Source organism: Triticum urartu, chromosome 4A (genome assembly GCF_056163025.1).
Source record: "Triticum urartu cultivar PI428250 chromosome 4A, HENAU_Tu73, whole genome shotgun sequence".
Classification (NCBI taxonomy): domain Eukaryota; kingdom Viridiplantae; phylum Streptophyta; class Magnoliopsida; order Poales; family Poaceae; genus Triticum; species Triticum urartu.
In genome coordinates this window covers 576,701,817-576,729,744 of record NC_141876.1, presented here as the reverse complement: position 1 = coordinate 576,729,744, position 27,928 = coordinate 576,701,817, and positions in this window count along the sequence as shown.

Genomic DNA, 27,928 nt, shown 5'->3' with positions numbered 1-27,928 from the left:
AAATTGTTGCTCCATTATACGTATCCGGTATCTCTACTCAGAGCTATCCGAATAGGTGTTAAGCTTGCATCGACGTAACTCTTTACGTCGAACTCTTTATCACCTCCATAACCGAGAAACATTTCCTTATTCTTCTAAGGATAATTTTGACCGCTATCTAGTGATCTAGTCCTAGATCACCTTTGTACCCTCTTGCCAGACATGTGGCAAGGCACACATCAGGTGCGGTAATCAACATGGCATACCGTATAGAGCCTATGACAAGAGCATAGGGGACGAACTTCATCCTTCCTCTTTCTTTTGCCGTGGTCAAGCTTTGAGTCTTACTCAACTTCACACCTTACAACTCAGGTAAGAACCCCTTCTTTGACTAATCTATTTTGAGCTCCTTCAAAAACATGTCAAGGTGTGCGTTCTTTGAAAGTATCATCAGGCGTCTTGATCTATCTCTATAGATCTTGATGCCCAATTTGTAAGCAGCTTTATCCAGGTCTTCCTTTCAAAAACATTCTTCAAACAACCGTTTATGCTTTCCAGAAATTCTACATTATTTCAAATCAGCAATATGTCATCCACATATACTTATCAGAAATGTTGTAGTGCTCCCACTCACTTTCTTGTAAATACAAGTTTCTAGCAAACATTGTTTAAACCTAAAAGCTTTGATCACTCCATCAAAACATATATTCCGATTCCGAGATGCTTGCTCAAGTCCATAGAAGGATTGCTGGAGCCAGCATACCTTTTAGCATTCTTGGGATCGCCAAAACCTTTTATTGTATCACATACAACTTTTCTTACGAAAACTGGTAAGAAAACTTGTTTTGACATCCATCTGTAAGATTTCATAATCGAAAAATACAGCTAATGCTAACATGATTCCGACGGACTTAAGCATCGCTACGGGTGAGAAATTCTCATCGTAGTCAACTGCTTGAACTTGTGAAAAGACTCTTTCCCACAAGTCGAGCTTCATAGACGGTAACATTACCGCCCACGTCCGTCTTCTTCTTAAAGATCCATTTACCTCAATGGCTTGCCGATCATCGGGCAAGTCCACCAAAGTCCATACTTTGTTCTGATATATGGATCCTATCTCGAATTTCATGGATTCTAACCATTGTCAGAATACGGGCCCACCATCGCTTCTCCATAGCTCGTAGGTTCATTGTTGTCTAACAACATGATATCTAAGACAGGATTACCGTACCACTCAGGAGTAGTACATATCCTTGTCGACCTACGAGGTTCGATAGCAACTTGATCCGAAGCTTCATGATCACTATCATTAACTTCCTATTCAACAGATGTAGGCGCGACAGAAAACATCTTTCTGTGTTGCATCACTTTCTGGTTGAAATAAAGGTTCGACAACCTCATCAAGTTCTATCTTCCTCCCACTCAATTCTTTCGAGAGAAACTCCTTCTCGAGAAATGGCCCGTTCTTAGCGACAAACAACTTGCCCTCGGATCTGAGATAGAAGGTGTACCCAACTGTCACCTTTGGGTATCCTATGAAGATATGTTTGTCCGCTTTGGGTTCGAGCTTCTCCGGCTGAAGCCTTAAGCATCGCAGCCCCAAACATTAAGAAACGACAACTTTGGCTTCTTGCCAAACCAATGTTCATACGACGTCGTCTCAACGGACTTAGATGGTGTCCTATCTAAAGTGAATGCAGTTGTCTCTAACACATAACCTCAAAATGAAGACGGTAGATTGATAAGAGACATCATAGATCGCACCATATCTCATAGTGTTCGATTACGACGTCCAAACACACCATTACCTTGTGGTATTCCAGGTGGCTTCAATTGTGAAACAATTCCACAATGTCTTAAGTGATTGTCAAACTCATAACTCAGAAAATCCCCTTTTGATCAGATCGTAGGAACATGATCTTATTGTTATGATGATTCTTAACTTCACTCTGAAATCGCTTGAACTTTTCAAACGTTTCAGACTTGTGCTTCATTAAGTAGATATACCTATATCTACCCGAATCGTCAGTGAAGATGAGAAAACAGCGATATCCACCGCACGCTTCAATTCTCATTGGATCACACGCATTAGCATGCATGATTTCCAACAAGTCACTTGCCCGTTTCATTGCATCTGAAAACGGGGTGTTAGTCATCCTGCCCATGAGGCATGGCTCGCATGTGTCATGTGATTCAAAATCAAGTGACTCCAAGCATCCATCGATATGGAGTTTCTTCATGCATCTTACGCCAATATGACCTAAGCAGCAGTGCCATGAGAAAGTGGTACTATCATTATTAACTCTACATCTTTTGGCGTGAACATGTGTATTACCACGACCAAGATTCAATGAACCATTCACATAGGGTGCATGACCATGAAAGGTATCATTCCTGTAAACAGAATAACCATTATTCTCTAACTTAAATGAATGACCGTATTGCAATGAACATGATCTAATCATATTCATGCTCAACGTAGACACCTGATAACATTTATCTAGGTTCAATACTAATCCCAAAGGCAGATGGAGCGTGCGATGGTGATCTCATAAACTTTGGAAACACTTCCAGCACACATCGTCACCTCGCCCTTAGCCAGTCTCCGTTTAGTCCGTAGCTTTTGCTTCAAGTCACCAATAATAGCAACTGAACCGGTATCCAATACCCAGGTGCTACCAGGAGTACTAGTGAGGTACACATTAATAACACGTATATACTTTGTTGAAGTTGCCAGCCTTCTTATCTACCATGCATTTGGGGTAATTCCGCTACCAGTGACCGTTCCCCTTACAATAGAAGCATTCAGTCTCGGGTTTGGGTTCAACCTTGGGTTCCTTCACTGGAGCGGCAACTGGTTTGCCATCCATGAAGTTTCCCTTCTAGCCCTTGCCCTTCTTGAAATCAGTGGTCTTGCTAAACCATCAACACTTGATGCTCCTTCTTGATTTCTACTTTTTGCGGTTTTAAGCACCGCGAACAGCTCCGGGATCAACTCTATCCCTTGCATGTCATAGTTCATCACAAAGATCTAGTAGCTTAGTGATAGTGGCTAGAGAACTCTATCAATCACTATCTTATCTGGAAGTTTAACTCCCACTTGATTTAAGTGATTGCAACACCCAGACATTCTGAGCACATGCTCACTAGCTGAGCTATTCTCCTCCATCTTGTTGGCAAAAGAACTTGTCAGAGGTCTCACACCTCTCAACACGGGCATGAGCCTGAAATCCCAATTTCAGCTCTTGGAACATCTCATATGTCTTATGGCGTTCAAAACGTCATTGGAATCCCGATTCTAAGCCATAAAGTATGCTGCACTAAACTATCAAGCAGTCATCAGGATGTGTCTGTCAGGTGTTCACAACATCCACAGACGACGTTGTAGGGGTTTGCACATCGAGCGGTGCATTAAAGGCGTAAGCCTTCTGTGTAGCAGTGAGGACACTCCTCGGACTACGGACCTAGTCCGCATCATTGCTTACAATATCTTTCAACTTGGTCTTTCTCTAGGAACGTATTGAAACAAGGAGCTACAAGTGAGCTATTTATCTACAACATATTTGCAAAGACAATTTAGACTATGTTCATGATAATTGATTTGATCTAATCAAATTATTTAATGAACTCCCACTCAGATAGACATCCCTCTAGTCATCTAAGTGAAACATGATCCGAGTCAACTAGGCCGTGTCCGATCATCACGTGAGACGGACTTGTCAACATCGGTGAACATCTTCATGTTGATCGTATCTTCTATACGACTCATGCTCGACCTTTCGGTCTTCCGTGTTCCGAGGCCATGTCTGTACATGCTAGGCTCGTCAAGTCAACCTAAGTGTATTGCGTGTGTAAATCTGGCTTACACCCGTTGTATTCGAACGTTAGAATCTATCACACCCGATCATCACGTGGTGCTTCGAAACAACGAACCTTCGCAACGGTGCACAGTTAGGGGGAACACTTTCTTGAAATTATTACGAGGGATCATCTTATTTAAGCTACCGTCGTTCTAAGCAAATAAGATGTAAAACATGATAAACATCACATGCAATCAAATAGTGACATGATATGGCCAATATCATTTTGCTCCTTTTGATTTCCATCTTCGGGGCTCCATGATCATCGTTGTCACCGGCATGACACCATGATCTCCATCATCATGATCTCCATCATCATGTCTTCTTGAAGTTGTCTCGTCATCTATTACTTCTACTACTATGGCTAATGCTTTAGCAATAAAGTAAAGTAATTACATGACGTTTATGTTGACACGCAGGTCGAAAATAAATTAAGACAACTCCTATTGCTCCTGCCGGTTGTCATACTCATCGACATGCAAGTCGTGATTCCTTTACAAGAACATGATCAATCTCATACATCACATATATCATTCATCACATCCTTTTGGCCATATCACATCACAAGGCATATGCTGCAAAAACAAGTTAGACGTCCTCTAATTGTTGTTGCAAGTTTTTACGTGGCTGCTATAGGTTTCTAGCAAGAACGTTTCTTACCTACGCCAAAACCACAACGTGATATGCCAATTTCTATTTACCCTTCATAAGGACCCTTTTCATCGAATCCGATCCGACTAAAGTGGGAGAGACAGACACCCGCTAGCCACCTTATGCAACTAGTGCATGTCAATCGGTGGAACCAGTCTCACGTAAGAGTACGTGTAAGGTCGGTCCGGGCCGCTTCATCCCACGATGCCGCCGAATCAAGATAAGACTAGTAACGGCAAGCAAATTGACAAAATCGACGCCCACAACTGCTTTGTGTTCTACTCGTGCATAGAAACTACGCATAGACCTAGCTCATGATGCCACTGTTGGGGAACGTAGCAGAAATTCAAAATTTTCTACGCATCACCAAGATCAATCTATGGAGTAATCTAGCAACGAGCGGAAGGAGAGTGCATCTACATACCCTTGTAGATTGCTAAGCTGAAGCGTTCAATTGAACGGGGTTGATGGAGTCGTACTCGTCGTGATCCAAATCACCGATGATCCTAGTGCCGAACGGATGGCACCTCCGCGTTCAACACACGTACAGCCCGGTGACGTCTCCTACGCCTTGATCCAGCAAGGGGAGAAGGAGAGGTTGGGGAAGACTCCATCCAGCAGCAGGACAACGGCGTGGTGGTGGTGGAGGAGCGCGGGACTCCGGTAGGGCTTCGCCAAGCACTACGAGAGACGAGGAGGAAGAGGGGTAGGGCTGCGCCAACAGGGGAAGGACTTCATGTGTTGGGCTGCCCCTTTGCCTCCACTATATATAGGGGGAGAGGGAGGGCTGCTCCCCCACCTAGGGTTTCCACCCTAGGGGTGGCGGCAGCCCAAATCCCCATCTGGGGTGGCGGCCAAGTGGGGAGGAGAGGGAGGCGCACCAGGCATGGGCCTTAGGGCCCATCTGCCCTTAGGGTTTGCCCCCCTATTCTCTCTAGGCGCATGGGCCTTGGTGGGGAGGCGCCCCAGCCCACCTAGGGGCTGGTCCCTTCTCACACTTGGCCCATGTATGCCTCCGGGGTCCGTGGCCCCTCCCGGTGGACCCCCGGACCCCTCCGGTGGTCTCGGTACACTACCGGTGATGCCCGGAACACTTTCGGTGGCCAAAACCATACTTCCTATATATCAATCTTTACCTCCGGACCATTCTGGAACTCATCGTGACGTCCGGGAACTCATCCGGGACTCCGAACAACATTCGGTAACCGCATACATACTTTCCCTATAACCCTAGCGTCATCGAACCTTAAGTGTGTAGACCCTACGGGCTCTGGAATCATGCAGACATGACCGAGACAACTCTTTGGCCAATAACCAACAGCGGGATCTGGATACCCATGTTGGCTCCCACATGTTCCACGATGATCCAATCGGATGAACTACGATGTCGATGATTCAATCAACCCCGTATACAATTCCCTTTGTCCAGCAGTATTGTACTTGCCCGAGATTCGATCGTCGGTATCCGATACCTTGTTCAATCTCGTTACCGGCAAGTCTCTTTACTCGTTCTGTAACACATCATCCCGTGATCAACTCCTTGGTCACATTGTGCACATTATGATGATGTCCTACCGAGTGGGCCTAGAGATACCTCTCCGTTTACACGGAGTGACAAATCCCAGTCTCGATTCGTGCCAACCCAACAGACACTTTCGGAGATACCTGTAGTGAACCTTTATAGCCACCCAGTTACGTTGTGACGTTTGGTACACCCAAAGCATTCCTACGGTATCCGGGAGTTGCACAATCTCATGGTCTAAGGAAATGATACTTGACAATAGAAAAGCTTTAGCATACGAACTACACGATCTTTGTGCTAGGCTTAGGATTGGGTCTTGTCCATCACATCATTCTCCTAATGATGTGATCCCATTATCAACGACATCCAATGTCCATGGTCAGGAAACCGTAACCATCTTATTGATCAACGAGCTAGTCAACTAGAGGCTTACTAGGGACATGGTGTTGTCTATGTATCCACACATGTATCTGAGTTTCCTATCAATACAATTCTAGCATGGATAATAAACGATTATCATGAACAAGGAAATATAATAATAACCAATTTATTATTGCCTCTAGGGCATATTTCCAACAGTCTCCCACTTGCACTAGAGTCAATAATCTAGTTCACATCGCCAACACATGTATCTGAGTTTCCTATCAATACAATTCTAGCATGGATAATAAACGATTATCATGAACAAGGAAATATAATAATAACCAATTTATTATTGCCTCTAGGGCATATTTCCAACAGTCTCCCACTTGCACTAGAGTCAATAATCTAGTTCACATCGCCATGTGATTAACACTCACAGGTCACATCGCCATGTGACCAACATCCAAGAGTCTACTAGACTCAATGATCTAGTTATGATAAACACTCAAAGAGTTCTGGGTTTGATCATGTTATGCTTGTGAGAGAGGTTGTAGTCAACGGGTCTTGCCATATTTAGATCCCTATGTATTTCGCAAAACTTTATGTCATATCGTAGATGCTACTACCACGTTCCACTTGGAGCTATTCCAAATTGTTCCTCCATTATACGTATCCGGTATCTCTACTCAGAGCTATCCGGATAGGTGTTAAGCTTGCATCGATGTAACTCTTTACGTCGAACTCTTTATCACCTCCACAACCGAGAAACATTTCCTTATTCTTCTAAGGATAATTTTGACCGCTATCTGGTGATCTAGTCCTAGATCACCTTTGTACCCTCTTGCCAGACATGTGGCAAGGCACACATCAGGTGCGGTACTCAGCATGGCATACCGTATAGAGCCTATGACAAGAGCATAGGGGACGACCTTCGTCCTTCCTCTTTCTTCTGCCATGGTCAAGCTTTGAGTCTTACTCAACTTCACACCTTACAACTCAGGTAAGAACCCCTTCTTTGACTAATCTATTTTGAACTCCTTCAAAAACATGTCAAGGTGTGCGTTCTTTGGAAGTATCGTCAGGCGTCTTGATCTATCTCTATAGATCTTGATGCCCAATTTGTAAGCAGCTTTATACAGGTCTTCCTTTGAAAAACATTCTTCAAACAACCGTTTATGCTTTCCAGAAATTCTACATTATTTTGAATCAGCAATATGTCATCCACATATACTTATCAGAAATGTTGTAGTGCTCCCACTCACTTTCTTGTAAATACAAGTTTCTAGCAAACATTGTATAAACCTAAAAGCTTTGATCACTCCATCAAAACATATATTCCGATTCCGAGATGCTTGCTCTAGTACATAGAAGGATTGCTGGAGCCAGCATACCTTTTAGCATCCTTAGGATCGTCAAAACCTTTTATTGTATCACATACAACTTTTCTTACGAAAACTGGTAAGAAAACTTGTTTTGACATCCATCTGTAAGATTTCATAATCGAAAAATATAGCTAATGCTAACATGATTCCGACGGACTTAAGCATCGCTACGGGTGAGAAATTCTCATCATAGTCAACTCCTTGAACTTGTGAAAAGACTCTTTCCCACAAGTCGAGCTTCATAGATGGTAACATTACCGCCCACGTCCGTCTTCTTCTTAAAGATCCATTTATCTCAATGGCTTGCCGATCATCGGGCAAGTCCACCAAAGTCCATACTTTGTTCTGATATATGGATCCTATCTCAGATTTCATGGATTCTAACCATTTGTCGGAATACGGGCCCACCATCGCTTCTCCATAGCTCGTAGGTTCATTGTTGTCTAACAACATGATATCTAAGACAGGATTACCGTACCACTCAGGAGTAGTACATATCCTTGTCGACCTACAAGGTTCGATAGCAACTTGATCCGAAGCTTCATTATCACTATCATTAACTTCCTATTCAACAGATGTAGGCGCCACAGAAAACATCTTTCTGTGTTGCATCACTTTCTGGTTGAAATAAAGGTTCGACAACCTCATCAAGTTCTATCTTCCTCCCACTTAATTCTTTCGAGAGAAACTCCTTCTCGAGAAATGACCCATTCTTAGCGACAAACAATTTGCCCTCAGATCTGAGATAGAAGGTGTACCCAACTGTCACCTTTGGGTATCCTATGAAGATGTGTTTGTCCGCTTTGGGTTCGAGCTTCTCCGGTTGAAGCCTTAAGCATCGCAGCCCCAAACATTAAGAAACGACAACTTTGGTTTCTTGCCAAACCAATGTTCATACGACGTCGTCTCAACGGACTTAGATGGTGTCCTATCTAAAGTGAATGCAGCTGTCTCTAACGCATAACCTCAAAATGAAAACGGTAGATTGATAAGAGACATCATAGATCGCACCATATCTCATAGTGTTCGATTACGACGTTCGGACACACCATTACCTTGTGGTGTTCCAGGTGGCTTCAACTGTGAAACAATTCCACAATGTCTTAAGTGATTGTCATACTCATAACTCAGAAAATCCCCTTTTGATCAGATCGTAGGAACATGATCTTATTGTTATGATGATTCTTAACTTCACTCTGAAATCGCTTGAACTTTTCAAATGTTTCAGACTTGTGCTTCATTAAGTAGATATACCTATATCTACCCAAATCGCCAGTGAAGATGAGAAAATAGTGATATCCACTGCACGCTTCAATTCTCATTGGATCACACGCATCAGCATGCATGATTTCCAACAAGTCACTTGCCCGTTTCATTGCATCTGAAAACGGGGTGTTAGTCATCCTGCCCATGAGGCATGGCTCGCATGTGTCAAGTGATTCAAAATCAAGTGACTCCAAGCATCCATCGATATGGAGTTTCTTCATGCATCTTACGCCAATATGACCTAAGCAGCAGTGCCATGAGAAAGTGGTACTATCATTATTAACTCTACATCTTTTGGCGTGAACATGTGTATTACCACGACCAAGATTCAATGAACCATTCACATAGGGTGCATGACCATGAAAGGTATCATTCCTGTAAACAGAATAACCATTATTCTCTAACTTAAATGAATGACCGTATTGCAATGAACATGATCTAATCATATTCATGCTCAATGTAGACACCTGATAACATTTATCTAGGTTCAATACTAATCCCGAAGGCAGATGGAGCGTGCGATGGTGATCTCATAAACTTTGGAAACACTTCCAGCACACATCGTCACCTCGCCCTTAGCCAGTCTCCGTTTAGTCCGTAGCTTTTGCTTCAAGTCACCAATAATAGCAACTGAACCGGTATCCAATACCCAGGTGCTACCAGGAGTACTAGTGAGGTACACATTAATAACACGTATATACTTTGTTGAAGTTGCCAGCCTTCTTATCTACCATGCATTTGGGGTAATTCCGCTACCAGTGACCGTTCCCCTTACAATAGAAGCATTCAGTCTCGGGTTTGGGTTCAACCTTGGGTTCCTTCACTGGAGCGGCAACTGGTTTGCCATCCATGAAGTTTCCCTTCTAGCCCTTGCCCTTCTTGAAATCAGTGGTCTTGCTAAACCATCAACACTTGATGCTCCTTCTTGATTTCTACTTTTTGCGGTTTTAAGCACCGCGAACAACTCCGGGATCAACTCTATCCCTTGCATGTCATAGTTCATCACGAAGATCTAGTAGCTTAGTGATAGTGGCTAGAGAACTCTATCAATCACTATCTTATCTGGAAGTTTAACTCCCACTTGATTTAAATGATTACAACACCCAGACATTCTGAGCACATGCTCACTAGCTGAGCTATTCTCCTCCATCTTGTTGGCAAAAGAACTTGTCAGAGGTCTCACACCTCTCAACACGGGCATGAGCCTGAAATTCCAAGTTCAGCTCTTGGAACATCTCATATGTCTTATGGCGTTCAAAACGTCATTGGAATCCCGATTCTAAGCCGTAAAGTATGGTGCACTAAACTATCAAGCAGTCATCAGGATGTGTCTGTCAGGTGTTCACAACATCCACAAACGACGTTGTAGGGGTTTGCACATCGAGCGGTGCATCAAAGACGTAAGCCTTCTGTGTAGCAGTGAGGACACTCCTCGGACTACGGACCTAGTCCGCATCATTGCTTACAATATCTTTCAACTTGGTCTTTCTCTAGGAACGTATTGAAACAAGGAGCTACAAGTGAGCTATTTATCTACAACATATTTGCAAAGACAATTTAGACTATGTTCATGATAATTGAATTCATCTAATCAAATTATTTAATGAACTCCCACTCAGATAGACATCCCTCTAGTCATCTAAATGAAACATGATCCAAGTCAACTAGGCCGTGTCTGATCATCACGTGAGACGGACTTGTCAACATCAGTGAACATCTTCATGTTGATCGTATCTTCTATACGACTCATGCTCGACCTTTCGGTCTTCCGTGTCCCGAGGTCATGTCTTTACATGCTAGGCTCGTCAAGTCAACCTAAGTGTATTGCGTGTGTAAATCTGGCTTACACCCGTTGTATTCGAACGTTAGAATCTATCACACCCGATCATCACGTGGTGCTTCGAAACAACGAACCTTCGCAACGGTGCACAGTTAGGGGGAACACTTTCTTGAAATTATTACGAGGGATCATCTTATTTAAGCTACCGTCGTTCTAATAAAATAAGATGTAAAACATGATAAACATCACATGCAATCAAATAGTGACATGATATGGCCAATATCATTTTGCTCCTTTTGATCTCCATCTTCGAGGCTCCATGATCATCGTTGTCACTGGCATGACACCATGATCTCCATCATCATGATCTCCATCATCATGTCTTCTTGAAGTTGTCTCGTTATCTATTACTTCTACTACTATGGCTAACGCTTTAGCAATAAAGTAAAGTAATTACATGACGTTTATGTCGACACGCAGGTCAAAAATAAATTAAGACAACTCCTATGGCTCCTGCCGGTTGTCATACTCATCGACATGCAAGTCGTGATTCCTATTACAAGAACATGATCAATCTCATACATCACATATATCATTCATCACATCCTTTTGGCCATATCACATCACAAGGCATATGCTGCAAAAACAAGTTAGACGTCCTCTAATTGTTGTTGCAAGTTTTTACGTGGTTGCTATAGGTTTCTAGCAAGAACGTTTCTTACCTATGCCAAAACCACAACGTGATATGCCAATTTCTATTTACCCTTCATAAGGACCCTTTTCATCGAATCCGATCCGATTAAAGTGGGAGAGACAGACACCCGCTAGCCACCTTATGCAACTAGTGCATGTTAGTCGGTGGAACCAGTCTCACGTAAGAGTACGTGTAAGGTCGGTCCGGGCCGCTTCATCAAACGATGCCGCCGAATCAAGATAAGACTAGTAACGGCAAGGAAATTGACAAAATCGACGCCCACAACTGCTTTGTGTTCTACTCGTGCATAGAAACTACGCATAGACCTAGCTCATGATGCCACTGTTGGGGAACATAGCAGAAATTCAAAATTTTCTACGCATCACCAAGATCAATCTATGGAGTAATCTAGCAACGAGGGGAAGGAGAGTGCATCTACATACCCTTGTAGATTTCTAAGAGGAAGCGTTCAAGTGAAACGGGTTGAAGGAGTCATACTCGTCGTGATCCAAATCACCGATGATCCTAGTGCCGAACGGACGGCACCTCCGGGTTCAACACACGTACAGCTCGGTGACGTCTCCTACACCTTGATCCAGCAAGGAGAGAAGGAGAGGTTGGGGAAGACTCCATCCAACAGCAGCACGACGGCGTGGTGGTGGTGGTGGTGGAGGAGCGCGGGACTCCAGCAGGGCTTCGCCAAGCACTACGAGAGACGAGGAGGAAGAGGGGTAGGGCTGCGCCAATAGGGGAAGGACTTCATGTGTTGGGCTGCCCCTTTGCCTCCACTATATATAGGGGGAGAGGGAGGGCTACGCCCCCACCTAGGGTTTCCACCCTAGGGGTGGAGGCAGCCCCAATCCCCATCTGGGGTGGTGGCCAAGTGGGGGGAGAGGGAGGCGCACCAGGCATGGGCCTTAGGGCCCATCTGCCCTTATGGTTTGCCGCCCTCTTCTCTCTAGGCGCATGGGCCTTGGTGGGGAGGCGCCCTAGCCCACCTAGGGGCTGGTCCCTTCTCACACTTGGCCCATGTATGCCTCCGGGGCCCGTGGCCCCTCCCGGTGGACCCCCGGACCCCTCCGGTGGTCCCGGTACACTACTGGTGATGCCCGGAACACTTCCGGTGGCCAAAATCATACTTCCTATATATCAATCTTTACCTCCGGACCATTCCGGAACTCCTCATGACGTCTGGGATCTCATCCGGGACTCCGAACAACATTCGGTAACCGTGTACATACTTTCCCTATAACCCTAGCGTCATCGAACCTTAAGTGTGTAGACCCTACGGGCTCGGGAATCATGCAGACATGACCGAGACAACTCTCCGGCCAATAACCAACAGCGGGATCTGGATACCCATGTTGGCTCCCACATGTTCCACGATGATCTCATTGGAAGAACCACGATGTTGATGATTCAATCAACCCCGTATACAATTCCCTTTGTCCAGCGGTATTGTACTTGCCCGAGATTCGATCATCGGTATCCGATACCTTGTTCAATCTCGTTACCGGCAAGTCTCTTTACTCGTTTCGTAACACATCATCCCGTGATCAACTCCTTGGTCACATTGTGCACATTATGATGATGTCCTACCGAGTGGGCCTAGAGATACCTCTCTGTTTACACGGAGTGACAAATCCCAGTCTCGATTAGTGCCAACCCAGCAGACACTTTCGGAGATACCTGTAGTGAACCTTTATAGCCACCCAGTTACGTTGTGACGTTTGGTACACCCAAAGCATTCCTACGGTATCCGGGAGTTGCACAATCTCATGGTCTAAGGAAATGATACTTGACATTAGAAAAGCTTTAGCATACGAACTACACGATCTTTGTGCTAGGCTTAGGATTGGGTCTTGTCCATCACATCATTCTCCTAATGATGTGATCCCGTTATCAATGACATCCAATGTCCATGGTCAGGAAACCGTAACCATCTTATTGATCAACGAGCTAGTCAACTAGAGGCTTACTAGGGACATGGTGTTGTCTATGTATCCACACATGTATCTGAGTTTCCTATCAATACAATTCTAGCATGGATAATAAACGATTATCATGAACAAGGAAATATAATAATAACCAATTTATTATTGCCTCTAGGGCATATTTCCAACAAAATTATCATGGATGCTCCAGGTCTTGATGAAAGCGCTCTGAGTGTGGGAGACTAGGGTGTGCATGAACGGTGCCAAGCGGACAGCCATCAACTCGGCCACAATCTTCGGGATCACTTGAATAATGCTAACCGGCCTAAAGTCAAAGATGCAATATGCCCCTTCTTTCATAGGAAGAAGCACGATGTTTGCAGAGTTAATCCACTTGAGATGCTCGGTCTGTAGGTTGGAGAAATCGTTCATGACAACCATGATATCATGTCTGATCGTACCCCAGCATGCCTTAAATAAGGCCCCCGAGAACCCATCTTGACCCGGAGCCTTATCCTTGGGCATTTGGGTAATGGCGTCGATCACCTTGGCCTGAGTGAAAGGGTCCCCAATTCGAGTGAGGTCACAAGAAGGGAACTGAAGGGTATTCCAATTAAAATATTGTTGCCTCCTTTGAGCCTTATGAAGAACGGACACATAATGCTCCTCCGTTTAATTTTGGTATTTTTGTAAAGTACGAGATACATTCCTCCACTCACCACTGCCTTGGTTGATGAGATTTCAAATTTGAGACCTGTAAACTGGAAAGAAGGGAGTACTATTCTAGAGCCAATGGTTCTTAGTTTATGTCCGAGACATGGTGCATTTCACGATTTTAGATTCGAATGTTGGGGAACGTAGTAATTTCAAAAAAATCTTACGCACACGCAAGATCTATCATGTTGATGCATAGCTACGAGAGGGAAGAGTGTTATCCACGTACCCTCATAGACCGTAAGGGGAAGCGTTATGACAACGCGGTTGATGTAGTCATATGTCTTCACGATCCGACCGATCCTAGTACTGAAAGTACGGCACCTCCACGGTCTGCACACGTTCAGATCGGTGACGTCCCACGAACTCTCAATCTAGGTGAGTGTCGAGGGAGAGCTTCGTCAGTACGACAACGTGATGACGGTGATGATGAAGCTACCGGTGCAGGGCTTCGCCTAAGCACTACGACGATATGACCGAGGTGGACTATGGTGGAGGGGGGCACCGCACACGGCTAAGATAATGATCAACTTGTGTGTCTATGGGGTGCCCCCTTCCCCCTTATATAAAGGAGTGGAGGGGGAGGGCCGACCCTCTATGGCGCGCCCTAGGGGAGTCCTACTCCCACCGGGAGTAGGATTCCCCCCTTCCAAATGGAAGGAGTAGGAGAGAAGGAAAGGGGGGGCGGCCCCCACCCAATTCGGATTGGGCTAGGGGGCGCACCTCCCACCTTTTCCCTTCCTCTCCTCTATTCCACTAAGGCCCAATAAGGCCCATATACTCCTCGAGAGATTAACTACCAGCTGAGTCATGTGGTTGTGGTACCCAGACATTTTGAGTATATGTTCACTGACAGAGCTATTCTTCTCCATTTTGCAGCTGTAGAACTTATTGGAGACTTCATATCTCTCAATCCGGGCATTTGCTTGAAATATTAACTTCAACTCCTGGAACATCTCATATGCTCCATGATGTTTGAAACATCGTTGAAGTCACGGTTCTAAGCCGTAAAGCATGGCACACTGAACTATCGAGTAGTCATCAGCTTTGCTCTGCCAGGTGTTCATAACATCTGGCGTTGCTCCTGCAGCGGGTTTGTCACCTAGCGGTGCTTCCAGGACGTAATTCTTCTGTGCAGCAATGAGGATAATCCTCAAGTTACTGACCCATTCCGTGTAGTTGCTACCATCATATTTCAACTTAGCTTTCTCTAGGAACGCATTAAAATTCAACGGAACAACAACACGGGCCATTTATCTACAACAACATAGACATGCAAAATACTATCAGGACTAAGTTCATGATAAATTAAAGTTCAATTAATCAAATTACTTAAGAACTCCCATTTAGATAGATATCTATCTAATCGTCTAAGTGATCACGTGATCCATATCAACTAAACCATGTCCGATCATAATGTGAGATGGAGTAGTTTCAATGGTGAACATCACTATGTTGATCATATCTACTATATGATTCACGCTCGACCTTTCGGTCTCAGTGTTCCGAGGCTATATCTGTATATGCTAGGCTCATCAAGTTTAACCCGAGTATTCTGCATGTGCAAAACTGGCTTACACCCGTTGTATGTGAACGTAGAGCTTATCACACCCGATCATCACATGGTGTCTCGGCACGACGAACTGTAGCAACGGTGCATACTCTGGGAGAACACTTGTACCTTGAAATTTAGTGAGAGATCATCTTATAATGCTACCACCGAACTAAGCAAAATAAGATGCATAAAGGATAAACATCACATGCAATCAATATAAGTGATATGATATGGCCATCATCATCTTGTGCCTTTGATCTCCATCTCCAAAGCACCGCTATGATCACCATCGTTACCGGCTTGACACCTTGATCTCCATCGAAGCATCGTTGTCGTCTCGCCAACTATTTCTACTACGACTATCACTACCGCTTAGTGATAAAGTGATGCAATTACATGGCGATTGCATTTCATACAATAAAGCGACAACCATATGGCTCCTGCCAATTGCCGATAACTGTGTTACAAAACATGATCATCTCATACAATAAAATTTAGCATCATGTCTTGACCATATCACATCACAATATTCCCTACAAAAACAAGTTAGACGTCCTCTACTTTGTTGTTGCAAGTTTTACGTGGCTGCTATGGGCTGAGCAAGAACCGTTCTTACCTACGCATCAAAAACCACAATGCGGTATAGTGATTTCTTTTTTATCTTCAGAAAGAACCCTGTTCATTGAATCCGATTCAACTAAAGTTGGAGGAACTGACACCCACCAACTACCTGTGTGCGAAGCACGTCGGTAGAACCAGTCTCGCGTAAGCGTACGCGTAATGTCGGTCTGAGCTGCTTCATCCAACAATACCGCTGAATCAAGAATCAACTAGTGACGGCAAGCAATATGTATATACCCACGCCCACAACTCCTTTGTGTTCTACTCGTGCATATAAAATCTACGCCTAGACCTGGCTCGGATGCCATTGTTGGGGAACGCAGTAATTTCAAAAAAATTCCTACGCACACGCAAGATCTATCATGGTGATGCATAGCTACGAGATGGAAGAGTGTTGTCCACGTACCCTCGTAGACCGTAAGTGGAAGCATTATGACAATGTGGTTGATGTAGTCGTACATCTTCATGATCCAACCGATCCTAGTACCGAAAGTACGGCACCTCCGTGATCTGCACACGTTCAGCGCGGTGATGTCCCATGAACTCACGATCTAGCTGAGTGTCAAGGGATAGCTTCGTTAGCATGACGGCGTGATGACGGTGATGATGAAGCTACCGGTGTAGGGCTTCGTCTAACTCTCTTCCTATTTATTGGCATGTCATAAAAGAACAATTCATGCACACAAAGTAAAGGCCAATGCATAGCATAAGAAGTTTCTTGCAATTTTATCATATTGGAAACATAGAGAGGCAGAGATGTAGTTCCTCTCTCATAATAATTGCAAGTAGGAGCAGCAAGCACATGCATATTATATTCATCAAAATTATCATGTGCAACGGTAAAATGCAACCCATCAATATAATCCTTAATAAGGGCAAATTTCTCCGATATAGTGTAGTCAGGAGAATTCAAAAAGATAATAGTACTATCATGCATGGGTGCAATAGCAACAATTTCATGTTTAACATAAGGAACTATAGAAAGTTCATCTCCATAAGCATAATTCATATTGGCATCTTGGCCACAAGCATAGCAAGCATCATCAAAAAGGGGTATTTCAAAAGAATCAACGGGATCATAACAATCATCATAGCAATCATCCTTCGGTAAGCACGAAGGGAAATTAAACAATGTATGAGTTGAAGAGTTACTCTCATTAGAAGGTGGGCACGGGTAGCTAATCCGCTCTTCCTCCTTTTGTTCTTTGATCTCCTCATCATCTTTTTCATCCAATGAGCTCATAGTTTCATCAATTTCTTTTTTCATAGACTCCTGCAAAATATTATTCTCATCTCGGACAGCGGAGTCTTTCTCAATAAATTCATCAATATCATAATTGTATTTATAATTCTCATAGCAATATTCAAGGATAGCTAAATTTTCAAGTCTATAAACCGAATCATCAAAATCTTTAAACTCTTTAAACAAAGATTCAATTTCATAAGCACCCATAAAAGCAACGAATTCTTCTATTTGTTCCACGTCAAAATATTCATATATACCATTAGCATAAGCCAAGGTTTCATCGTCATTAAATTCACATGAAAAGGGAAGGTGTGGAGCCTTCATCCTAGAGCAACAAGTATAATCATATCTCAAGCATAGTTGCCGAGCATACCAATGCAACATATAAATTTGATCCCATAATTGTTTCCTTTTTGAGTCAAGCGATAATCCCTAAAGTATTCACATTGATCTAATGTTAATCCCATTATAAAGTTGAATGGGGTTTTCTCAGGATTATCAAAGTAGTAATATCTTTCACATAATGAGTATCGAGGGTTCTAGGAGGTTCCCATCTCCATGAGTAGCAAGTAAACCTAAATTTTTTGGTATTTTGTGGTCCATATCCATAACTAAAGATATAGAACAACTTAGAACAGCAAATAAAAATAACTTAGTGATAAAGCAAACAAGCACACACGAGAATATTCACCCCACGCTATAACTCCCCGGCAACGGCGCCAGAAAAAGGTCTTGATAACCCACAAGTATAGGGGATTAATTGTAGCCTCTTTCGATAAGTAAGAGTGTCGAACCCAACGAGGAGCTAAAGGTAGAACAAATATTCCCTCAAGTTCTATCGACCACCGATACAACTCTCCGCACGCTTAATGTTCGCTTTACCTAGAGCAAGTATGAAATGAGAAGTACTTTGTAGGTATTTTTGGATAGGTTTGCAAGAATATAAAGAGCACGTAAATAAAAATTAGGGGCTGTTTTAGGTAAATAAGCAATAAAGTTAGTATAGCTAGTGTGTAAAAGTGGTGGTAGGAGTTGCGAAATTGTCCCTAAGCAATTGACTACTTTACTAGACCGCTAGCAAGTTTTATGTGGGAGAGGCCACTGCTAGCATGTCACCCCTGACTTGGAATTCTATGCACTTATGATTGGAACTATTAGCAAGTATCCTCAACTACTAACATTCATTAAGGTAAACCCCAACCATAGCATTAAGATATATTGGTCCCCCTTCAATCCTGTATGCATCAATTTGTATGCTAGGTTGAAGCTTCTGTCACTCTTGCCCTCCAATACATAGTCCCATCAACATACAACTAACCCTATGGTGTGGTCCACGCGCTCGCTCATATGATGGGCACCAAAGGACAGCAACATAACCACAAGCAAATTAAACCAGTCATAGCAATTCACCAATTACCGATAGGACAACGAAAATCTACTCAGACATCATAGGATGGCAACACATCATTGGATAATAATATGAAGCATAAAGCACCATGTTCAAGTAGAGGGTACATCAGGTTGTGGGAGAGTGGACCGCTGTAGATAGATGGGGGGAGGTGATGAAGATGTTGGTGAAGATGACAGAAGTGTTGGTGTAAATCGCCGTCACATGATGATGGCCCTGGCGGCGTTCCGGCGCCACCGGGAGAGAGGGGGAGAGAGCCCCCATCTTATTATTCTTCCTTGACCTTCTCCCTAGATGGTAGAAGGGTTTCCCCTCTAGTCCATGGCCTCCATGGCGGCTCTCGCCCCTCCGAGATTGGATCGGTCTCTCTGTCTCTCTCTGTTTCTGTGTTTCAGATTCTTCCCTTTCATCATTTCTTATATTCCCAGAGATCCGTAACTCCGATTGGGCTGAAATTTGGACACGAGTTTTATCCGGATATTAGCTTTCTTGTGGTGAAAGAAGGGCACCAACCGCCTTATGGGGTGGCCACGAGGGCCCAGGGCGCGCCTGACCCCCGGGGCACGCCCCCTGCCTCGTGGCCCCCTCGAGCATCGTCTCACGTTGATTCTTCTTCCCAAAAATCACATATATTCCAAAAAAAATCTCCGTCAGTTTTTATCCCGTTTGGACTCCATTTGATATGGATTTTCTGCGAAACAAAAAACATACAACAAACAGGAACTGGCACTGGGCACTAGATCAATATGTTAGTCCCAAAAATCTCTCCCTAATAATAAAGCACGGATTGAGTCTCCAGGTTCACCGTCGTGACTCTTTTGCAAAATAGTCCCCATGATTTTAGGTAATCAAGCCGCACTCCCTTTTTAAGTGAAAAACGATTCGCTATGTTCTGAAACGTTCTGTTCTCGATTCCTTCATTTATCCTACCTACTCATCCCACCTCTAGACGTGCTTACCAAAATATCCAGCAAAGAAAACCCACCCTAGAGACCCACCCACAGGCCACGACCTCTAACAGTAGTGGCCGGGGGAGAGCCGCGCGAAGGAGCGGCGAAGTACGACAGTGCCACCAGCTGGCCAGTTGGAGGTCGCTTGGTCGTATAGGTGGGCATATGACGTGGTTGAGGTGGCTGCGGCAACCGGATTCACAAGGAAAACGGGGCCTGAGCTCTCAGCCTATTCAGTAGCGCCTTATGGCTGGGGCAGAGGACGGCGCCGGCCAGCGAGCTCACAACAGGAGGAGGTCGTGGCGGGAGGTTCATATGGGAGCAGAGGACCTCAAGTCGAGGTCGGGTAGCATTCTCGTAGCTGGAGCTGCAGCTCGTGGTCGGGATATAGGACTGCGTCGGGGGCAGCGACACCTTCCATGCTTGCGCCATAAAGAATGGCAAAGGACATGCCGGCCTCACACGATCCACCACCGTCTGCCCTTCTCATACCTTGAAGAGAAAAAGTCTATCCTTGAGCGAGAGCTGGCCAAGGTGAATGAGGAGAGAGAATAAAGGAACTTACGGGAGAGGATATGTGGTGGAGAATGATTGCTTGCTTCTTTTTTGGCTACATGTACATTGGGTTGCACCTTGAAAATTATTTGTATTAGACATGGTTGAATGACAGGTGGGGTTCCTGTTTTTGGCTGTACTTTGGCCTACCTATTAGTTTTGATGTGGCATTCCAACTCCTGTATTGCAAACAACAAGTTTGCAAAAAAATCATGTTTTTCATTAGTATGTTTTACACATGGTTTCCTTTCTTCTTTATCTATTTACTTTCTATTTATGCATTTTAAAGAGAATTTATGTCGGCATTATCGTATTAGTATAAACATAGCTTGTAAGATAAGATAGAACACATGCTCTTCCGAATAGAGCAGCATCACCATCGATCCGTGCTCCGATTTGCCTCCATGGAGTGACCTGGAATTCGGACGGTTGGAAGTTTTTGGAGAAACCGAGTTGATGGAGAACTAGGGAATTGGGGGTCAGCTGGAGACAGTTCATTTAAGTTTTGATGAGGGTCCTAAAACTAGAGGCTAACAAAAGCTATATGTTGCACCATTTTATGGTTATATATATTCATCGGGTGTTTATCTTAAAGAATCATGGCCATACGATGCACCAGGTGTCTCTGCCATTGAGCTGATGGGTATGTGAATTTTATCTCCTGTTGCAACGCACGGGCAATTTTCCTACTCCGTGGGTTCATCGTCACAATAAGCTTTCGCCCAGTCATAATACGCTTTTACGATTCGTATAGACAAAATCCCTATCACACCAGAAAAAATATAACAGCTCAAGTGATTCGAACACGCAACCTTGAGTTCAGGTCCGACAGGCCACGTCAACCGAGCTTGGTTACCTTGTGGCATAAAACAGGTTGCTTCGTCTATAAGTCCCATCTCGCCCGCTTATAGCAAATTCCACTATGGGCCGGCCCATCAACGCTGCACAACTCCGACATTATAAAAAATCCCACCTCGTGCCCCTTACATAAAATTCTTCCGATTTATATATATATTTGAGATCCCTGGTATCAAGGAGCCATCTTAAGAATTACTATGCAAAGAGGAATGAAAGAATTAAGGCAAAGAAATAAGAAAGTTGTACAACATATAAGGAGAGGAACAAGGAAGGAAAGAAATAAAGACAAAGAATAAAAAAAGACGCGCAAGGAAAAAGAAAGGAAATGAAAATATGGAATAGGTGTACATAATAAGGATGGAAATCAGTAGAGACAGAAAGAAAGCTATGCGAACGAGTCAGCACCGGCGGCTGCGGAACAGGCACCGGCCAAATGGACGACGACGGACGATTCGGCAGCTCCTGCGGAGGAGGGGGCCCGTGACTCTACTTGCTAGACTAATAAACGCCTGAGTTCCTATTCACTCTCAAACCTTTGAAGAAGCATGGCACCAAAATAGAACCGGCGTTCTTTCAGTCGAAGTTCTAGACACATATTTTCCAGGTGCATGCAAACATGAACGAGCGACCTGGTGGCTACCCCTTTGACTGTCTGGAATACTCTTTGCAAACTTCAAATTCCATGTAAGGTATAGATTTTCGGATTGAGAGTTTTGCGAGAAACTATTCCTCTCTGAGCTATCTTAACCAATAGGCATATCGGGTCAAATGGATCCTGCCATATTTCTCATCAATGGGCGGAGGACATCCGACATCTACTATTCACGTGCACAAATGCGCGAGTCACGTGGACCCACCTTGGGGTGATACAACACATTGATCACACTTTGCCAGTGGATAGATCGGGTTCTATTATATTCAAACACATCTTTGAATTTCAACAAGAGATAGCAGCAGGAGGTTGGTACTTGTGGCGGATCCGCAGACAAATTATGCACAACAAAGCGGTTCTGCTAGCATGGAGATGGTCACTTTTTGTCTTGTCAATTGCAAGCAATCATCAGAACTCATCACCCCATTCACCAAGTATACCTGAAGCCAGATGGTATAAGCCAAACCTGAGTTTCACTTAACTAAATGTTGATGCAATATTTTTCCCAGACGAAGGAGTTGGAGCTACGACGGCCGTACTCAGGGATGATAGAGGTAATTTTTTGGCGGTTCAGTGTAAATTCATTCATTTGCAGCAGATGTGATCACCGTAGAAGTGATGACTATGAGGAATGGTCTGGCTCTTGCTAATTCCCTACGTGCAAGGAAAGAGGAAGGGAAGGAAATGAGAGACAATAATAAAGGAAAGGAAAGGAATTGAGACAAATAAGGAAGAGGTGTAAGGAATAATTTATGGAGCACAAACTAAGATCAGGAGACGATGACGAGGACAAGGAGCGCAGATTGAGACGATGAGACTGACTGAGGCATAAGACATGTAATAATGTCTCCCGTTGCAACATGTTCCTTCCCGTGATTTTATGCTTTTACTTTGGATTTAAAACATATAAGCAAGGTGGTACTAATTCGGCTCTACCTCATCATCTATTTTGGTCCGTCCACCGTTTTGTTTGTAAGTCAGTTTCGTTCGGCACCGGCACTGAGATAGGCAAGCGAACGATCCAGCCCATGAGCTGGCACAAGCCCACCTACAATATAATACTAAACCACGGATTGCACGCACGCAAATTCTGGTTGTTCATAATTTCGTGTGAAATAGTCCCACGTCGCTCCTTTAAACAGATTCTCATCTATTTAAATATGTTTGCACATTGTCTGTAATATCAATCAGCCTCCTCAAAAATAAACAAACGGGGTATCAATACATTGGAGAGAAACAATTGACGAGCAACGAGGGGGATCCTGGGCGGCGAACAAAGGGTCAAATCCTAAATCCAACCCAACAAGTAAAGGGAAAGGCAACAAAGGGTCAAATCCTGTTCGTGACAACGAACGGGCGTGTGTGTCGCTGATCTCGCCGGAGTGGTATACAGCGGCGGCGCTCCTCGATCTGCTCTGGATCGATGCAGTCCATACGGGAAGAGAGAGAGACAGACGGGGTGATAGAATAGAACGAGTATAAATGGATAACTTTGAAGTGTCGCTTCAATATGTACACGTTATGGTTGTCTGTATGCATCCCCTCAAAAAACAAAACATTATACATATGCATATTGTTTTTTTTGTTGCTCAAAAAGAAAAATGGTGTACGTTTTTTCTTTAGTTGCATGTTGTACTAATTGGTGAGGCCATTTTTGACTTTCTTTTTCATCCATGTAAGAAATAGATGTGTAATATGTTTTGTCCATGCCAATTAAAATACAATTCATAATTGATTCTAGATTTGATGAGGTCTTATGTGATCTAATTTTTTGTTTACATTATTGGTTACGGGACCTCATCACCGGTATCATCGCTAACGCATCGAAGCTCACCGGAACATAAGCTCGCGTCATCAAGACTACATCGACCAGGAAAAATCCATCCAGAGATCTCATATGGATATCATCGCTGGCGTACATGATCTTGCATCATCAAGATTGCATCAGTGAGGAAAAACCCATTCACACGAAGAAGAGCTCAAACCATCTATCACGGAGAATGAATTTCACCATTCAATATACACCAACCGTCGTAAGCCTACATCATGCTCAGTGAGAAATTATTCAGTTACTCTCATCCATCTACTTATCTAGATTCCACCAACCTCCTAGACATTGTCCGTCATCATGTTGTTGTTGACCACGCGCACCATGGTCCATGCCATCCACGAACATGAATTGGATGCCAGTAGATCCTATGGAGTGTATCATTGTCGTTTGTTGTAATTTTTATGTGGAATGTTAGCTTCATATATATTATGAGCTGGCAAATTAAACGATCTTGATTCATGGACCGTGTCCGCTCTATATTGAAGAATGTCCCGTTGCAACGCACGGGAAAATTTCCTATATATAATCAAATAGAAGGAGAAAAAAGTTAGGAGTGATGATCCACAACTCTACTCTTCAAGTAGACGAAGAACGCTAAGGTGGCTTCTTAACGACCAAAATTCAACGAAGATGCAATAATCAATGCAACATTAATTATCAAATTTGAATAAATGTAACATTAATTATCATATTTGAATAAAATAATAGCAAAACACGGGCATTTGTACTAGCCATCAATAGTTCTCATGTTCAATAATGCAATTCGGTAGATTATCTTGGATTATGGCATTGGGTTAATAGGATTTCATTGAACATAAATTTCGTTCTGCATAGGGATTCAAACTACAGTGCAATGATTTATTGAAAAATCTGCATCTTAGTACTGCCCCATTTTCTGAGATTCAAATCTTCTTGGCTATGATAGATGGTTCAAAAACCATGTGAATCTTGGAAGGGGTCTGTTCTTCATATTTGCACCGAGGGGGGACCTGCATTTTCACGGGTTGGGGTTGGAATTTTTCCGCGCCCCGCAAAAATATTTACGGGTCCAACGCGTTTGCGAGGTCTGATCGGACAACTTTTTTCGCGCGGATCCGTATTTTGACGGTTATTTTGCGAGTCTGGGCATTATACGGAGTCTGCTAGAGATGCTCTAAGGAAATATATGATTATATTTTCTCCCGTTGCAACGCACGGGCAATTTTCCTAGTAGTATAAAAAGTTGCCAAAAGTATATGAAAGTTGTAGAATATTGGAATGGAACAATCAAACATTATAGATACGACAAAGACGTATCAAGCTACGAGAGGTAAGAGTGTTGTCCACGTACCCTCCTAGACCGTAAGCGCAAGTATTATGACAACGCGGTTGATGTAGTCGTACGTCTTCACGATCCGACCGATCCTAGTACCGAAAGTACGGCACCTCCGGGATCTGCACACGTTCAGCTCGGTGACGTCCCACGAACTCTCGATCCAGCTGGGTGTCGAGGGAGAGCTTCGTCAGCACGATGGCGTGATGACGATGATGATGAAGCTACCGGCGCAGGGCTTCGCCTAAGCACTATGACGATATGACCGAGGTGGATTATGATGGAGGGGGGCACCGCACACGGCTAAGACAATGGTCAACTTCTATGTCTATAGGGTGCCCCCTTCCCCTGTATATAAAGGAGTGGAGGGGGAGGGCCGGCCCTCTATGGCGCGCCCTAGGGGAGTCCTACTCCCACCGGGAGTAGGATTCCCCCCTTCCAAGTAGTAGGAGTAGGAGAGGAGGAAGGGGAGGAGAGGGGGAAGGAAAGGGGGGCGGCCCCCACCCAATTCAGATTGGGCTAGGGGGAGCGCCTCCCACCTTTTCCCTTCCTCTCCTCTATTCCACTAAGGCCCAAGAAGGCCCATATACTCCCCGAGGGGGTTCCGGTAACCTCCCGGTACTCCGGAAAATGCCCGAACTCATCCGGAACCATTCCGATGTCCAAACATAGGCTTCCAATATATTGATCTTTACGTCTCGACCATTTCGAGACTCCTCGTCATGTCCGTGACCATAACCGGGACTCCGAACTACCTTCGGTACACAAAAACACATAAACTCATAATACCTATCGTCACCGAACGTTAAGCATGCGGACCCTACGGGTTCGAGAACTATGTAGACATGACTGAGACTCATCTCCGGTCAATAACCAATAGTGGAACCTGGATGCTCATATTGGTTCCTACATATTCTATGAAGATCTTCATCTGTCAAACTCCACAACAACATACGTTGTTCCCTTTGTCATCGGTATGTTACTTGCCCGAGATTCGATCATCGGTATCTCAATACCTAGTTCAATCTTGTTACCGGCAAGTCTCTTTACTCGTTCCGTAATGCATAATCCTTCAACTAACCCATTAGTCACATTGCTTGCAAGGCTTATAGTGATGTGCATTACCGAGAGGGCCTAGAGATGCCTCTCCGATATCGGGGTGACAAATCCTAATATCGATCTATGCCAACTCAACAAACACATTCGGAGACACCTGTAGAGCATCTTTATAGTCACCCAGTTACGTTGTGACGTTTGACAACACACTAAGTGTTCCTCCGGTATTCGGGAGTTGCATGATCTCATAGTCATTGGAACATGTATAAGTTATGCAGAAAGCAATAGCAACAAACTAAACGATCATCATGCTAACATAACGGATGGGTCAAGTCAATCACATCATTCTCTAATGATGTGATCTCGTTAATCAAATGACAACTCATGTCTATGGTCAGGAAACATAACCATCATTGATTCAACGAGCTAGTCAAGTAGAGGCATACTAGTGACACTCTGTTTGTCTATGTATTCACACATGTACTAAGTTTTCGGTTAATACAATTCTAGCATGAATAATAAACATTTATCATGATATAAGGAAATATAAATAACAACTTTATTAGTGCCTCTAGGGCATATTTCCTTCATCGAATCATTTACATGGACCGCTCAAGCTGCTTTTTATCATTTTAAGCATTTTTGGTGTTGTGCAATTTTATGGTTGGTGATATGTCGGAACATCGAGATACTAACGACAACTCTAGGGATGTTGAAATCGAAGGATTCCGATAAAGATTATGGTTTTGCCGAGTATCTTTGTTGTTGGTGTTCTTTAACTGTGGTCTATTTTACTTTCTTTAATACATTATTAAAGACATATTGTTGTTCTTACAAATAATACTTTTTTGGAGGAAAGGCGTCAGCCGAGCCCGAGATAGGGCTCGAGCCTATCCCGACTTTGAATTAACAAAGCCATCAATCGGCCAGGATTACAATGAAGCAGATACAAAGTAAAGAAGCAAGAAACGACAAAGATATAAAGAGCTGTAGCAGCTTAAGACCTAGTGTAGATACAGGCAAACACAAGATGGAAGAAGGAGCCTAGCAAAAATCACCAAGGCCAAACGTCATGAGCAACATCCACACCAACAATAGGGTGATGGGCAGCAAGACACCAACACCAGTAAGCAACAACTCCGCACCTACACCCAAAGAACATGCCAAGACCAACAAGCCAATCATTTATATACCTCCGAGGAGGACCACAATCCTCTCATCCTGGCTTGAAGGGCGCCGTATCGTCATAAGGCATAGTGCTCACCTAGAACCGAATGGACAAAGTCGACTAGCAGCTCGGGTAAGAGGGAGCAGAGCACTGAAGGAAATATGCCTTAGAGGCAATAATAAAGTTATTATTTATTTCCTTATTTCATGATAAATGTTTATTATTCATGCTAGAATTGTATTAACCGGAAACATAATACATGTGTGAATACATAGACAAACATAGTGTCACTAGTGTGCCTCTACTTGACTAGCTCATTGATCAAAGATGGTTAAGTTTCCTAACCATACACATGAGTTGTCGTTTGATCAATGGGATCACATCATTAGGAGAATGATGTGATTGACTTGACCCATTCCATTAGCTTAGCACTTGATCGTTTTTAAAGGTGCTCTATAGGTGTCTTCGATGGTACTTGTTGAGTTGGCATAGATCAAGATTAGGATTTGCCACTCTGATTGTCGGAGAGGTATCTCTGGGCCCTCTTGGTAATGCACATCACTATAAGCCT